The following is a 17,198-nucleotide window of genomic DNA, read 5'->3' as shown; positions in this document are numbered from 1 at the left end:
TCATAAACCAGTCAAAAGTTAAACAATTGAGAAAATGTAAGGTTCATCATTTTCAAAAGATCAATCATTGCCTTAAATTTAAAAGGAGAACAATTTATAATCCTTTAAGAAAATTGCACTATAAGAAATGACACAAGGATCAGTGGTCAGCTCAAAATCGAACAGTGAGAGGTGTCAGGCTAAATAATGGCACTACCTGTGGGTTAGAAAATTTGAGTTTTAAACAATTTATTTCTGGATATAGAACTTCTGAAGCAACAAGCTTTGGCATTGAATACTTTCCTCATAACCACATTATTTTTAAAGACATGTTTGCAAAATTATTTTGGTGCTATTTTGGTATGAATAGCACTCCAAACTATCTTATAATTATAGGAAAATTACTAAAAAAAAATTAAGGTCATTTGGCCCATTGTGTCTGTGCCTATAAATTGAAGAAGCTTTCCATCTGGGCACTGTCCACCTGGATGGTACTAGTAAATTGGAGAAGCTACACATAATTTTCCGTCTGGACACTCTCCAACCAGATGACATTAACATTGACCTCCAGTTTCTGCTAGCCCACTCTCCATTCTCCCTGCCTTCCCATCCCCTCTGTCTTCTTTCCTCAAGCTCTCCATCCCCTCACCTCTTCATTCACAGAGCTAGCCCCCCCCTCACCCTGTTTGCTGGTGTATCCTCCCTCCCTTATCCACCTATTAGCCTACTGCCTGTGCTCCTCCCCCTGCCGCTACCCCCACCATTTTGTTCAGGTGCCTGCTTACATTTTGTCAAGCCCAAAACATTGATCATACACCTTTCTTTGCTACATAAGATACACTGACCTGCTGAGTTTCTCCAGCATGAGAAATTAATGCAATGTAATGCTATGGAGCTAAAATATCCATTTGTGTTTTTGTTTTAATTTACCTATGAAGGAACCTAGGACTAAATCATAAGGCATGAATGAGAAATTGGGCTGAGGCAATTTTTATTCAGTTGCAATAGCGCTTATGGACTTCCATCTGTCCAAGTACCCACTCGTGTCTGTTCTCCATTATCGGTCTTAAGGCCAAAATACGAGCTCGAAATGCCCAATGTAGGATAAGCAGGCATTCTTGCAGTTACTCCAAATAAATTTTCCTAATGCACCTTCTTAACAGGGTTGATTCTTTACTAAATTCTCCACCTTTGCTTGTTGGACATGTTTACCTTCGCTGGTCTGCAGCCTTTTGTAATTTGTCTGCTGACATTGGATTCTTACAGAGCAGTGTGTTTACAGAATTCAAATAAATAATGACTACCTAGCCTAGTTTAGCTACTTAAAATATCAACTTCACATATATATCAGATAAGCTTGACAGGTTGTATGTGCAAATAGGAGCATTTGTTCTGTTTTTGTGAGTTAATGTCGATTTGAAATTTGCTGTAAACCCATTAATAAAATGAAGTCATGTAGGCCCTTTCAAATTGCCATATAAAATTGCATTAAGTTGATGACCCAGCTACGTGGCTATTGGAAAGGATCCAACTGGATCAACCCGATCAAAACCCAAGCGGGTCCCAGATCTACCCCAGAGATGGTCAGGGGATCCAGTAAAACTTTCCTGGGTGTCCTGCTCCAGCGATTTAAAAGGGTAAATGGCGAACCTGCTTACTCTGGTGACATCAGCGCTTGCTTGCGTGTGTCACAGGGAAACCCCAGCTGAAGTGCCACTGCCGCGAATGTGAGTAGGGGGTGGTTGCTGCCATGAATGGGGGAGGCGCGATATGCCGCTGCCACGAATGGGGGAGTGGTTGCTGCTGCGATCGGGGGGGATGCGATGTGCTGTTGCCGTGAATGGGGGTGGGGGAGTGCGATGTGCCATTGCCGTCAACGATGAGGGGGGTTCTGATCAGATGGGGGGGCTGCGATGAACCACTACTGTGAATGCTGTTCCAGTTCATGGTGAAGGCTCAATGTGGGAGTGCGGAAATCTTCCTTACCAATAATCCCCCAAACTGCTCCCACTCCCTCCATTTACAGCAGCGACACATTGTGGGAGAGGAGTAATTGACAGGGGGTGCAACTTATGTGGGGAGATCAACTGACCGGGGGTGGGGGGGCGACTGATGGTGGTGGAGTCAACTGCTGGCGTGGGGGGAGAAGGGTGACTGATGGCTGAGGAGAGCATTTAGGAGGAATTTAAAACAGAAAGGGAACTGACTGCATGACGTGTCATTCATCACACCATCACAGGGGTGGGATCGCCCTTAAATCGTGACAAATTATCAGGTAGCTCTGGCTGCGATTTGAAAGGTGAGTGGATCAAACAGGTTTCATAAAGAATAGATATGCCTCAGATAATATTTTACGTGTGATTAGTTTGATTAATAGATTTTGACAATCTTTAGACCATCCAATGGTGATATCTTTAGATGCCGAAAAAGCATTTGATAGAGTTGAGTGGAATTTTCTGTTTAAAGTTTTGGAGAAATTTAAGTTTGGTCCTTTTTTTATTGGTTGGGTTAAGGCTTTATATAGTAAACCGGAAGCTAGAGTATTGACGAATGGTTTGATTTCGGAACTGTTTAAACTGACTCGATCTACTCATCAAGGTTGTCCTTTATCACCAGCTTTATTTGCGTTAGTGATCGAAACCTTGGCACAGTTGATAAGAGAGAATACACAGATACAGGGTATGAAAGTTTTAGATGAGGAATATTAAATTAATTTATTTGCTGATGATGTATTGGTGTACCTAACAAATCCAGCTAAATCACTTTTCCATCTGAAGGAGTGTTTGATGCAATATGGACATCTTTCTGGATATAAAGTTAACTGGAAAAAAGCGAAATATTACCGGTGAGTGAAGGAGATTATTCATCTTATAAAAACATTCTTAATTTGAAATGGACGGATCGAATTAAGTATTTGGGTATGATCATGGATGTTAATTATCAATCTTTATATAAATTAAATTATGTTCCGTTAATAGAAAAAATTAAAACTGATTTGATTAAATGGAAAGATCTGCCTATTAATTTATTGGGTAGAATAAATACAATTAAGATGAATATTTTTTCCACGAATACAATATTTATTTCAATTTATTCCATATTTACTTGATAATTTTTTTTTGAGATTTGAATAAAATGGTTAGGGAGTTTTTATGGAGCGGTAAATTTTCAAGAGTAGCCTTGAATAAATTAGCTTGGAAATATGACAGAGGGGGACTACGTTTACCACATTTTTGAAATTATTATGAAGCAGCCCAACTTAAATTTATTAGTTCATTGATGGATTTGGAACGGCCTCCTAGTTGGGCCAAAATTGAGATGGCAAATATTTTTGAATTTGAAATACATCAATTTTTGTTTAGATGGAATGTAAATTTGTTACAGCAACATAATGTGCCTATATTAAAACATTTAATGAAGCTATGGACAAAGACAAAGAAAATGATAGGTTCTAGTGGTGAATTGTCGGTCTTGACTCCGTTATATAATAATCAACTTATTTCTTTCTCAATACATAATCAAAGTTTATTATACTTGAGATTTAAAGGTGTGGAAAATTTGTGAGATTGTTTTAAAGAAGGTAAATTTTTATCTTTTGATCAGATGAGGGACAGTTATGGTATTGATAAAAATTCTTTGTTTCTTTATTATCAAATTCGATCTTTGGTAAAGCATGTGTTTGGTAGAGATATGATTTTACCTGAAATGACTAAATTTGAGACATTTCTTATGAAGGTACCAGAGAATGGTTATATTTCAGTTATGTATCAAATATTACAGGATGGTATGGATAAAAAGGGTTGGGATAAATCTAAAGATAAATGGGAAGCAGAAATTGGTTTTATTTTTTCTGAGGATGATTGGTCAGATATTTGTTATGATAGTGTAACTAGACTGATAAATGCATGTTATGCAATGATTAATTATAATTTTTTACATCAATTATACTTAACACCTGAAAAACTAAAAAAGGATGGTTTTCATGAATCAGATTTGTGTTTTAGATGTGGTAACTTTTTTTTCACACGGTTTGGTCATATATATTATATATATATATACAATCTTTTTGGAAGAAAGTACAATTGTTTCTGGAATACCTGTATAAGATTAAAATACCTTTAGATCTGACAGTATTTTTATTGGGTAGTTTGCAACTGAAAGGTCTGGGATTAGATAAGTTTCAACTTGCTTTTGTATATTTAGCATTATCTGTAGTGAAAAAATGCATTGCCAGTACATGGAAAGATACAAATATGATTGATATTAATAGATGGCATAATGAGATGAAATATTGCTTAATAATGGAAAAAATCACGTTTCATGTGATAATTATAGTTTTTTTTATTAATAAGTGGTTGTTATATTCAGAATATTTACATTTTAATTTACATTGATTAGATTTTAATATGCATGCTTAATTTTTCTTTTTTTTTCTCTCTTTATGGCTCTCCTTATGAGAGTTGGCTGAAAGGGGGGGGGTGGGTTCTCTTTTTCTTTCTTTCTTTCTTTTTTTTCTTTTATATATATAAAATATATCGTTCATGTTTAGTTTATTGTTATATATGTTACTTATTATCTCTATTTTGAACAAATAAATAAAGTTTAAAAAAAAATCTAGTCTCTACAAATAGCTATTTTGGTGAAGAGATGTATTGCAAAAGCAGTGGAGTGAAAAAGCTCATTTTTTTCTCATTTAACTTCCCATTGTAATTTCAGACCCTTAAGAAAAATACACCACTGTTGGAATGTTTTCCCAAGAGCATGGTCGTTCATCCTTCCTTCATCAGCAAACCTTCCACCTTTAAAGCCCATAGATAGCCACGAAGCTTTGAGCTTTTGACAACCATTGCAAATGGTTCCATATAAAAGTAGAATTTAAGATTTGAGGAAGGAAAATGCAGTACATTTAAAGTTAAATCTAGTTTTTGGAGAAAGCAGATGGGGTCGATAAAACTAGTTAAAGATACTTTTATTTATAAGATTCAAGAATTAAGTAAATCTAACTCTTTATTGCTAAACAAATTGGAGTGAAGTTAAAAATAGATCTTATTTTTATTTCCGCAAATCTAATTTTGTCTACATCGACATCCTGGACAAGACTGAAACTTTCATAACATCTACAATTTAGTTAACTGCACACTATAATAAAGCATGTATACAGATACAAGTATTGCGTATACAAGTTTTATATCACAAGGAAATACATGGTATTTTAAAATGACAGCTTCTTTTGATCAATTTTACAATGAACACTAACTAAACAGCAACTATGGACATGTATGAAGATTTCAAATTGCCATGTCATTAGTATGCCTAATCAACCACTTCAAATGTATTTTATTTAAAATGTTTAAATGCAGTGGAGCTATGTGCATTCATAACTAGATGGAAGCGATCGGTGTTCACTTATTTCAGTTAAGTATCATACAAGAATATATGGGTTGCTCAGAAAAACTGTTGAAATGAAGACAGCAGGTACACCAGATACTTTTACAATATTTCACTATAAATTGAAAATCAAAGACACACTGACTGTCACTGTCAGAGATAAATGACAGCTATCGAAAGAAGGGCATAAGTATAACAATATTTGGGTAAAATGTGATAATTTTTTTGCTATGATAGTCAAAATGATTCAAGGAAACTTTCTCTCCCTTTGTTATCAGACTTGGAAAAAGTGATGCCTTTGAACTGTCTTTTATGGCTGTTTTTCTGTTCCCTGCACTATTTTTTTTCCATATCCTACTCTATTAGATTATCATAGCACTCCTTACACCATTCACCCATTTGTTATTGTTACTTCACTACCGACTGAGTTGCAGATCATGGAAAGGACACAAAACCAAAACTTTTGGTTGTGTTTCAGTACAGGACAATCAAACAATTCAGTTCAAAATTGTTTTATCAAGTTATTTTAGTTAAAAAAAAAGACAAAATCTGGGAATTTGTCTGCAGTTCTAGGCAAATTCCTTTAAGTGCTTTAATGAATTTACAATGAAAATACTGGAGATACTGGAAATCTAAAATGGTGCAGAGCATAGAGAAAATATTCAGCAGGTCAGACAACATGTGTGGAAAATTAAACGGAATAGTATAACCTTCATCTACTGATTATTTTTCTTGTCTCAATGTTTCAGAGCCTCTGATTTAATTATATTCCAAACTAATTCATCACCACCCTATTCCAAATCAATAATGAAAGTGACTGTTTCCAGAATGAAGTTAAAGGTGCTTGAGCAAGGGTCACAGTTCTAACGTCTCACTTGGAGTTGGAGTATATAAAAGCAGATCCCATAGATAAAACAACTTTGTTAATATTAACTCATCACAGAATCAAAGGTAGAATTGTGGCATGCTGCTCTATTTGAAAGTGAAAACGTGGTTCAATGATAAAAATCCAAATGGAAGTAATTAAATGCTTCTGATTTCAGATGGCACATGAATTAAAAATTAAAAAAGGACACTTTGAACCACTATTTAATTTAAATGCATTCAAAAATATTAAAATATTGAAGGTCTTAATGTTTCAGCTTAAATTGAATTATTTCTAAATGTTTATAATTTTGTACTTTTTACACTTCCTGAATAGCGAAATTGCTCTGTTTATTAAAGTGAATGATTGTATGTACAATATATCAGACTGTACAAACTGTGGCTGAAAATGTAATTACTTGTTCAGTAGATAGAATTTAGAGCTATATTATTTTACTTAAGTATCCAGCAGAAATTTAAGGCAAATATTTTCCAATTTAATAATCGTTCAATATTTCAAATGTTCATGAATAACAATAAACTGTGCCAAGTTTAACTGGTGTTTTGGTTATTTACTCTATTTTGGTATTTGTTATTTATCATGGCAGTAACTCTTTTTCTCTAAAGCTATGAATTTCATCTTTTAAAAGTAATAATCTGGTTGAAAATAGGACAGATTCTGAGTGATGTAAGTAGCAAAAACTAAAGATAAAAGGAAGTGTATGGCAATCCCTTGCCATTCACATACACAGGAATAGAATGCTTGGCAGCACCTTATCCACTACATCTGTCAGAGAAGTTGAAATTTTAGACAAACTGTTTGGAATAAATTAATTTGAGAGATGAAATCAAAAAATATTAATTCTATATATATTTCTCTGGGCACAACTTTCACTTTTTTATTTATTGCTTTGTCACATTTTTCCATCATTGTTATCTAATCACCCATCTTTCAGGGATTTCGATGTTCACGATCTTTTCTTCCCTCCTTACATTTCTTTATTCTACTTGCAACTCCCAACCCCGCAAACCCAATTCCTAAAATTAATGTTTGCAAGCTCAAAATAGGATCAGAGTAAAATTCACCCTCTTCCTCGGTATATGTGAATCTAACTCTGATACTAAATTCTGCAAAAAGTCATCAACTTGAAATATTGATTTCTTCTGATGTTTCATTCCCTGGTTGAATGAATGATTTTTTTTATTTGAATTTGTCGGAATCTGGAGTATTTTGCTGCTTTTGTGGTAGTTACAGTATATTGCTGTTTCTTATAGCTGGATCTTTCAGGATGTTATGGATTCTGCAAAAAATAATTAATATTCAGGATGCACAATGATCTTAAGGCACCTGAAAATATAATAGTTATTGCAGGGAACAGTAGTTACTCTTCCAATTAAAAATAAAACAAAATAGATTTGTAGTTGTAAATTATTAATTTAGAATGGGAAAGGGATCTTTTAATTTTAAAAGGAAACTTTCTATCAGTATTGAACTAAAAACATTTTATACCAGTCCAATTCATACCATAGTATTTCTTACATTGATTTGATTCCATCACGAAAGCTGCATTAAATTTAAACATTGCTGTGAAATAATCTGCCATTTGAATAACAAAATTTGGTAACAAAAATTAAGACGGTAGTTTTAAAGTTTCTCACATTCCCATTGATGACCATTAATTTCAAAGTGTTTTCCTCTTTCACTCAATGTCTTCAAGTGATAAGACAGAATATTTCCTGTTTGTTGTTGCAAATTATTCTGTTGAAATTAAGTTGTTGGATGCTACTGATACTTGTAGATCTGTTAATGTCTTCTACTCCAGTTCACCCAGCTGAAAGCTGTACGTTTCATTTCCAGGTAACTACTGATGAGTTTTGAATGAAGTTGTCCATACATGTTTGACACTCTCTCATTATAATGGAGCAATACGATCACCAGACTCAGTAAGAAGACGACCAATATTTTCCAAACCATTGTTGGCAAATAGGAATGAGATTCTGTTACTGATTAAAGGAAACAAAGGGGTTATGTATATTTATATATAAAAACAAGCATTGAATCCTTTTATACCATTAAAGTATAATTCAAGTTTGAGAAAATTATGTCTATCAAACTGACTGATGTTCAGAGCCCACTGTGGAAAATACACACAAAGAACAAACCAATTGTTTGATTGTGGACATATTGAGCAGGAGGACTGATTCCGATAAACGGAATTTAATCTTAACCAGTGATTACAAATTCACAACAGCAAACTTAAGGGCATGGGTTCTTGTTTCAAAGCTTTAAACTTATCTGGAAGCAACACTATTGTTTGTTCTTGCTTCTTTGATGTTTTCCTCTTTCTGCTTTGATTTTGTCAGAGCAAAATTATTCTTGTTTTGAAATGCAACATTTATAACATTAGTTACATATATTTCCAAAACTGCTACATAATTCTGTACACGAGCTCTTATTAAAAATATCAACAGCACAGAACAATGAAGGTCAACATTACAATAAGCTGTTCTCTATGTAGAAGTAATTATCTTTGTGTTCAGCTTGAAGTTATCTATCATAATCCCCCAAATTTTTTTCAGGAAGCAAACCCATTGAAAAAAATTGTTGCCCAGTGTAGTTCCAAGGTCGACCCTTGCTCACTCATCAGTTTGTGATTTCCCTGTCCATTGCAATTAAACCTTCTGTAATAATAGAGGGTTGATTTAAGCAAATGCAACAAGTCTCCAGCAACATGCCAATAGGATTAAGGCTCCAATCTGGCAGGATGGCAACAATGTGGGTAGCCCCACATGGAAAATCGTCTAAAACCTGATTTCACCTTGTTTGGATATTTTAAAGAAAATTTGATTAAAGGAAAAGTAGAAAATCTTTTCGACTCAAGAAAGTATGACTGCAAAACTCATGGGCCACCTAGGAATTTTATCCATTGTGATTTCTATAGATCTAAACTAAAATTCTAACTGATTACAAGTGGCAAGACTCCATGAAGACACGAGAAATCTCCTCTGGATAATGAATCAGCAACAGATCTCTGTGGAATTTGTTGGTCTGCACAAATAATAGTTTTATTTTTAGTTTTCAAAGCATCAATTAAAAATTCAAAACACCTCATAAAATGACAGTCTTTCTAAAATATGTTTATCAATTTATATAAATCAATAAGAAAGAAGGAAGAAAGGGCTTTGTAAAAACGTTCAACTACTGCAGAGATTATGGCAGTTGATAATACATAGGGCAGAAAGTGGTTATTTTAACAAAGCCAGAACAAATAAAAATGCCGAAGGGTTTATTTTGTATATATAACAATGGTGCATTTAATGTGATTGTGGTTTGGATATTAACTGATTGACTGCTATAATAAATACAAGTTGTTTTATTTTAAAAAATGGTGTGTAGACCCACAAGTACAGTTAAGGATAAAAGTTAATTGCAAAGTAAGAATTGCATTACATGAAAGACAGTGACACCCATCTGGAGTGCCCTCACCAGAAGGTCTTTAAAAAGAAGTGAAAACAAGAACTAGACCTTAGGAATAAAGTGACAGACAAAGAGTAAACTACCCCTGAGAGCATAAAATAGATTGACTTGGAAGACAATCCCATGGAGGAGTGAATGCCAAATAAAAGCCAATCTTCTTTGGCTTGGCTTCGCAGACGAAGATTTATGGAGGGGGTAAAAGTCCACGTCAGCTGCAGGCTCGTTTGTGGCTGACAAGTCCGATGCGGGACAGGCAGACACGGTTGCAGCGGCTGCAGGGGAAAATTGGTTGGTTGGGGTTGGGTGTTGGGTTTTTCCTCCTTTGCCTTTTGTCAGTGAGGTGGGCTCTGCGGTCTTCTTCAAAGGAGGTTGCTGCCCGCCAAACTGTGAGGCGCCAAGATGCACGGTTTGAGGCGATATCAGCCCACTGGCGGTGGTCAATGTGGCAGGCACAAAGAGATTTCTTTAGGCAGTCCTTGTACCTTTTCTTTGGTGCACCTCTGTCACGGTGGCCAGTGGAGAGCTCGCCATATAACACGATCTTTGGTAGGCGATGGTCCTCCATTCTGGAGACGTGACCCACCCAGCGCAGCTGGATCTTCAGCAGCGTGGACTCGATGCAATAGTCACCAAAGTATTATACAGTATCTCTAAACGTTATTTGAATTGCATACTAGAAAGTGGTTTTAGCAAAATACCAATGAGCTTCTCTTTGTGCTACCCCTTTCAAAACTACTCTAATGGGTTGAGGTCCTTAAAGTCAGTGTTCTAATACGTTTAACTTTCATTCATTCTCATTAATTCTGTACATTTGGCTAATTCCATCACCTTAAATGTCCTGAAGTAATGAAAAGGCAAGGAGAAGATTCAAATTTCCTGTCACTTCACCCATCTTTGTAGTCATACCAAAGATGCTCAGAAAATTTAGACCAGTGATTTTCAAACTGCCACCCTAAACTCACATTCCACTTCAAGTAATCCCTATGCCATAGGTGCTCTGTGATTAGTAAAGGATTGCTTAAGGTGATATGTGAGCGGAAAGAAAAAGGTTTGAACACCACTGTTTTAACCGTACCTAATTGACTCGTTATGTGCACCGTTTCATAACTCCAAAGGAAATGGGCTAGTGACAATTTTTCTCAAGCAAAATATTTCAGTAACAATTGGGTCTAGAGCAGTGATTTCTCATCCTTCCCTTCCCACTCACATACCACCTTAAGCAATCCCTTACTAATTACAGAGCACCTATGGCATAGGGAATACTTAAGGAGAAATGTGAATTGGGTGGGGGGGGGAGCAGTTTAAGAACCACACCTTTAGACTAACATTTGAATCTGAGACATTTTATCAAGAAATTACTGACATGCAGCAATGCTTCTCAATAGTGCATCAGAGTATTGGCATTTCTGGAACAGAGAACTATTACAAGTGATTAATTGCAAAATTTTAAAAATGTCTTTTATTTTATACTTATAAGCAATGAAGACGCTGTTTACATCCGGTACCGCACGGATGGCAGTCTCTTCAATCTGAGGCGCCTGCAAGCTCACACCAAGACACAAGAGAAACTTGTCCGTGAACTACTCTTTGCAGACGATGCCGCTTTAGTTGCCCATTCAGAGCCAGCTCTTCAGCGCTTGACGTCCTGCTTTGCGGAAACTGCCAAAATGTTTGGCCTGGAAGTCAGCCTGAAGAAAACTGAGGTCCTCCATCAGCCAGCTCCCCACCATGACTACCAGCCCCCCCACATCTCCATCGGGCACACAAAACTCAAAACGGTCAACCAGTTTACCTATCTCGGCTGCACCATTTCATCAGATGCAAGGATCGACAATGAGATAGACAACAGACTCGCCAAGGCAAATAGCGCCTTTGGAAGACTACACAAAAGAGTCTGGAAAAACAACCAACTGAAAAACCTCACAAAGATAAGCGTATACAGAGCCATTGTCATACCCACACTCCTGTTCGGCTCCGAATCATGGGTCCTCTACCGGCATCACCTACGGCTCCTAGAACGCTTCCACCAGCGTTGTCTCCGCTCCATCCTCAACATCCATTGGAGCGCTTTCATCCCTAACGTCGAAGTACTCGAGATGGCAGAGGTCGACAGCATCGAGTCCACGCTGCTGAAGATCCAGCTGCGCTGGATGGGTCACGTCTCCAGAATGGAGGACCATCGTCTTCCCAAGATCGTGTTATATGGCGAGTTCTCCACTGGCCACCGTGACAGAGGTGCATCAAAGAAAAGGTACAAGGACTGCCTAAAGAAATCTCTTGGTGCCTGCCTCATTGACCACCGCCAGTGGGTTGATATCGCCTCAAACCGTGCATCTTGGCGCCTCACAGTTTGGCGGGCAGCAACCTCCTGTGAAGAAGACCGCAGAGCCCACCTCACTGACAAAAGGCAAAGGAGGAAAAACCCAACACCCAACCCCAACCAACCAATTTTCCCCTGCAGCCGCTGCAACCGTGTCTGCCTGTCCCGCATCGGACTTGTCAGCCACAAATGAGCCTGCAGCTGACGTGGACTTTTACCCCATCCATAAATCTTCGTCCGCGAAGCCAAGCCAAAGAATAAGCTTAATCAGTGTAACAGAAATATGCTCTTTAAGAGCATATTTATTATTTTACAGAAGAATTTTATTCAACATATATCTTCCTGTTAGATAGTTAATCAGAATAAAGACAGTCTTGCCACCATTGAGGAGTGAAATATTTTCCATGAGTGATTTCATTCAAAGCAGGATCACGTGGAAAGCTGTATGTAATGTTTCTGTGTCTCAGCTCCAGGACCCAGGCTCAATGTTGTTTCTGTCAGCTCCAGGACCCAGGTGCAATGTTTCTGTGTCTCAGCTCCAGGACCCAGGTTCAATTCTGTTTCTCAACTCCAGGACCCAGGTTCAATGTTTCTGTCTCTCAGCTCCAGGACCCAGGTTCAATTCTGTTTCTCAACTCCAGGACCCAGGTTCAATGTTTCTGTCTCTCAGCTCCAGGATCCAGGTTCAATGCTGTTTCTCAACTCCAGGACCCAGGTTCAATGCTGTTTCTCAGTTCCAGGACCCAGGTTCAATGTTTCTGTGTCTCAGCTCCAGGACCCAGGTTCAATACTGTTTCTCAGCTCCAGGACTCAGGTTCAACTTTTATGTCTCTCATTTCCAGAACCCAGGTTCAATATTTCTGTGTCTCAGCTCTAGGACCCAGGTTCGATGCTGTTTCTCAGCTCCATGACCCAGGTTCAATGTTTCTGTGCCTCAGCTCCAGGACCTAGGTTCAACATTTCTGTGTCTCAGCTTCAGGACCCAGGTTCAATGTTTCTGTCTCTCAGCTCCAGGACCCAGGTTCAATGCTGTTTCTCAGCTCCAGGACCCAGGTTCAACATTTCTGTCTCTCAGCTCCACGACCCAGATTCAATGTTTCTGTCTGTCAGCTCCAGGACCCAGGTTCAATTTTCTGTCTCTCTGCCCAGGACTCAGGTTCCATATTGTCTGGGGGAGTTTGCACCTTTTTTCCATGACTGTCTGAATTATTCCTGGGTACTCTGGTTTACACCCACATCTCAAAAGCATGCTGGTAAATTAAATGGTCACTGTGAACTACACCTTAGTGTAGTGTAGAATGAAAGGGCTTCATGGACCTAAATGAGAGGGAGTAAGTTGTAAAGCACTAAGGAAATAAGAGGAGTGTGCATTGGACTAATGCGATAACTTTCTTGAGCAGCATGTTAAGGAACCAACAAGAGAAAATGCTCTCCTGGATCTAGTGTTGTGCAATGAGATAGGTAGAGTAAATGATGTAATAGTCAGAGACCATCTGGGAAATAGCGATCATAATATGATTAAATTTCTCATTCAGATGGAAGGGGAAATAGTTAGATCTAAAACTAATATATTATGCTTAAACAGGGGTGACTACCATAGGATGAGGGAGGAATTGGGCAGAGTGGACTGGGAGCACAGGCTAATTGATGAAACAGTTGAGGAACAGTGGAAGATTTTCAAATAAATATTTTGTAATGCTCAACAAAAATATATTCCAGTCAGGAAAAAGGGCAGCAAGGGAAGGGAAAATCAACTGTGGTTAACAAAGGAAATAAAGGAGAATATAAAATTGAAGGCGCAGGTGTACAAAGCTGCAAAGAGCAGTGGGAAACTGGAAGATTGGGAAAACTAAGAGACAACAAGGGGTTACAAAGCGGGTAATAAGAAATGGGAAAAAAGGATTATGAAAGTAAATTGGCACAAAATATAAAAAGAGAAAGCAAAATAAATTATAAATATATAAAACAGAAGAGGGTGGCCAGAGTTAACATAGGACCCTTGGAGGATGAGAAAGGAAAACTGGTAGCAAAAAATGAGGAAATGGCCGAGGCATTAAACAAATATTTTGTGTCAGTCTTCACGGTGGAAGACACGTCCAGCATGCCCAAGAGCGGAGTTAAGGATGCGAATGTTGGGGAGGACCTTGATAAAATAGTTGTTACAAAGGAAGTAGTGATGGAGAAACTAATGGGACTAAAGCCAGAAAAATCACCTGGTCCTAATGATATGCATCCAAGGGTTCTGAAAGAAATGGCAGAGATTATAGTTGATGCATTGGTGGTCATATACCAAAATTCCTTGGATTCTGGGCAGGTCCCGGAAGATTGGAAGACAGCAAATGTCACGCCACTTTTTAAGAAGGGATGTAGGCAGAAGACTGGAAATTATCGGCCAATTAGCTTGACGTCTGTAGTTGGAAAAATGGTTGAAGCCGTCATTAAAGATGAAATAGTGAAACTTTTGAAACGTAAGGGTTCAATCAGGCAGATGCAGCATGGTTTTAGAAAGTGAAGATCTTGTTTGACAAACTTGTTAGGATTCTTTGAGGATATAATGGGTGCGGTGGATAGAGGGGAACAGATTGATGTATATTTGAATTTCCAGAAAGCGTTTGATAAGGTGCCGCACAAGAGACTTATCTTTAAGTAACAGGAAAGTGGAGTGCGGGGAAGTATATTGGCCTGGATTGAAAATTGGTTGTCTGACAGGAGGCAGAGAGTCGGGATAAATGGGAGTTTTTCAGGTTGGCAGAGAGTGGTAAGTGGGGTGCCGCAGGGGTCAGTGTTAGGCCCACAACTGTTCATCATTTACATTGATGACTTGGAGGAGGGGACAAAATGTGGTGTAGCCAAGTTTGCGGATGACACCAACTTGAGTGGAAGAGCAAATTGTAATGAGGATGTGGAGAGTCTGCAGAGGGATATAGTTAAGCTGGATGAGTGGGCAAAAGTCTGGCAGAAGGAGTACAATGTTAGTAAGTGTGAGGTTATCCACTTTGGCAAGAAAAATAAAAGAACTGAATATTATTTAAAGGGTGAAAAACGACAGCATGCTGTTGTGCAGAGGGACTTGGGAGTGCTTGTGCATGAATCACAAAAAGTTAGGTTGCAGGTGCAGCAGGTTATTAAGAAGGCAAATGGAATGTTGGCCTTCATCGTTAGAGGAATTGAATTCAGGAGTAGGGAGGTAATGTTGCAACTGTATAAGGTACTGGTGAGACCGCACCTGGAGTACTGTGTCCAGTTCTGGTCTCTATATTTGAGGAAGGATATACTGGATTTGGAGACGGTCCAGAGGAGGTTTACTAGGTTGCTCCCTGGGATGAAGGGGTTGACTTATGATGAAAGATTAAATTGTCTAGGATTGTATTCGCTCATGTTCAGAAGAATGAGTGGAGATCTTATAGAACCATATAGGATTATGAAGGGTATGGATAGGATAGATGTAGGAAGGTTTTTTGAGCTGGTCGGGGATACTAAAATGAGAGGACACAGTCTCAAGATTCGGGGGAGTACATTTAGAACAGAGATGAGGAAAAATAAGTTTTTCCCAGAAAGTCGTGAATGTTTGGAATTCTCTAACCAGGGAAGTGGTTGAGGCTGCCTCATTAAACATATTTAAAATTCGATTAGATAAATTTTTACATGATAGCAGAATTAGGGGATAAGGGGAGAAGGCAGATAGGTGGAGTTAGATCATAAATTAGATCAGCTATGATTGTATTGAATGGCGGAGCAGGCTCGATGGGCCATTTTTGGCCTACTCCTGTTCCTACTTCCTATTATTCCTGGGAGCATCAATCGGAAAGGCTGCATGTCTTTCTTCTTGGTTTTTAGATATAAAATAAGATAATGGCATTTAACAAAAGTATCTTGGCCTTCATTATTCTCTTTTAAGCAGATTGGATTTGAGTGATTGCATTAAGATTTTTATATAATTAAATTTCAGATCCTAGATAATCATTAACATTAAAATATATTGACCTATTGCAATACGCAAATGTGGCACAGAATTTAAAAGATGGGGGCGGGAAAAGGAGATGATGGATGAAAGGGAAGGGAGAGACACACCAACTTTTTATTTTACTATCTTTACTTCCTATGGATGCTGTGTGACCTGCTGAGTTTCTCCAGCACTTTTGTGTATTGCACTCAACCACAGTATCTGCAGACTTTCTTCTTTAGTTCCATATTGCTTTATCCAATGCTTTCTGAACCCTTACATCATAGAACCATAGAGCATTACAGCCCAGAAACAGGCCCCTTTGGCCCTTCTAGTCTGTGCCAAAAACATAACAAACAAATAGACAAATGATGCAATGCAATAAAAGTATATTATCCATACCAAAAAATATTGATTCATGAATATGAAAGTCTCAGATGGTTTGTGTGAGGAGTTCCTTGGCATCATGGTATATCTTTTCAATTTCTTTGCAAAAATGTGCTCATTCAGTGAGCTTTGATTTATGGCAGAGCATGTCTTGTAAAATTGATGGAATGCCTTAGGAATTGTATCCACATGACTTCTGCAAACTTTAGTGGAACTTCCATCAATTATAGCCATCACTGCTGGACACAGATCACAGGAGCAGAAGTTAGTACAAGTTATGGCTGTGGTGAAAGTTTCGTATGAGCTTAAATTTACTGAAGGTGAAATGTGTGAGTCCAGCTGGGCAGCACAGGAACTGACAATACAAATGCAATAAAGGCACAAAAAAGAATTTTCACAGGAAATGTTTCAAATGTGATAATTTTTCAACTGTAAATAAGGAATCCTGGTGACAAACTGGATATGGGTTTAAGAGATCACCAAGGTTTAAAGTAATTTTGTTGGATTTGGACAAAAAAATTATAAATATTGTCTTCAAAATATTCATTGGAAGAAATGTATTCAAATGCTGTATGGTGGACACAGTTTTATGCATCAAAAGCATTGGATAGACTTTTGGCGCCATCATCACATACATAAGATCTGAACTTTTTCAAATGATGTGGTTGAAAACAGCAAGTAGAAGAAGAAAGGAGTATATTTCCGATTCTGAAGTGAAACACGAAAGTCTGCAGATGCAGTAATTTTCATAAAAAACACAATGCTGGAGAAACTCAGGCGGTCACACAGATTACTTAATAAAGAAAAGATAAAGATACATAACCAACATTTCAGGCCTG

The 17,198-nt window shown here is 37.8% G+C and overlaps 1 long non-coding RNA gene across 4 annotated transcripts in view; it reads right to left on the bottom strand.

The window, feature by feature from the left end:
* Positions 1-4,407: 4,407 nt before the first annotated feature.
* Positions 4,408-17,198, bottom strand: part of LOC138753487 (uncharacterized) — a 49,831-nt gene continuing 37,040 nt past the window's right edge. For all 4 annotated transcript variants that reach the window (XR_011351198.1, XR_011351199.1, XR_011351197.1 and 1 more), the window contains one exon: positions 4,408-8,235. This is a non-coding gene — a long non-coding RNA (uncharacterized lncRNA). The remainder of the gene's footprint in view (positions 8,236-17,198) is intronic.

The sequence above is a fragment of the Narcine bancroftii genome, chromosome 2 (genome assembly GCF_036971445.1).
Source record: "Narcine bancroftii isolate sNarBan1 chromosome 2, sNarBan1.hap1, whole genome shotgun sequence".
Classification (NCBI taxonomy): domain Eukaryota; kingdom Metazoa; phylum Chordata; class Chondrichthyes; order Torpediniformes; family Narcinidae; genus Narcine; species Narcine bancroftii.
This window is presented reverse-complemented; position numbering and strand designations above follow the sequence as displayed.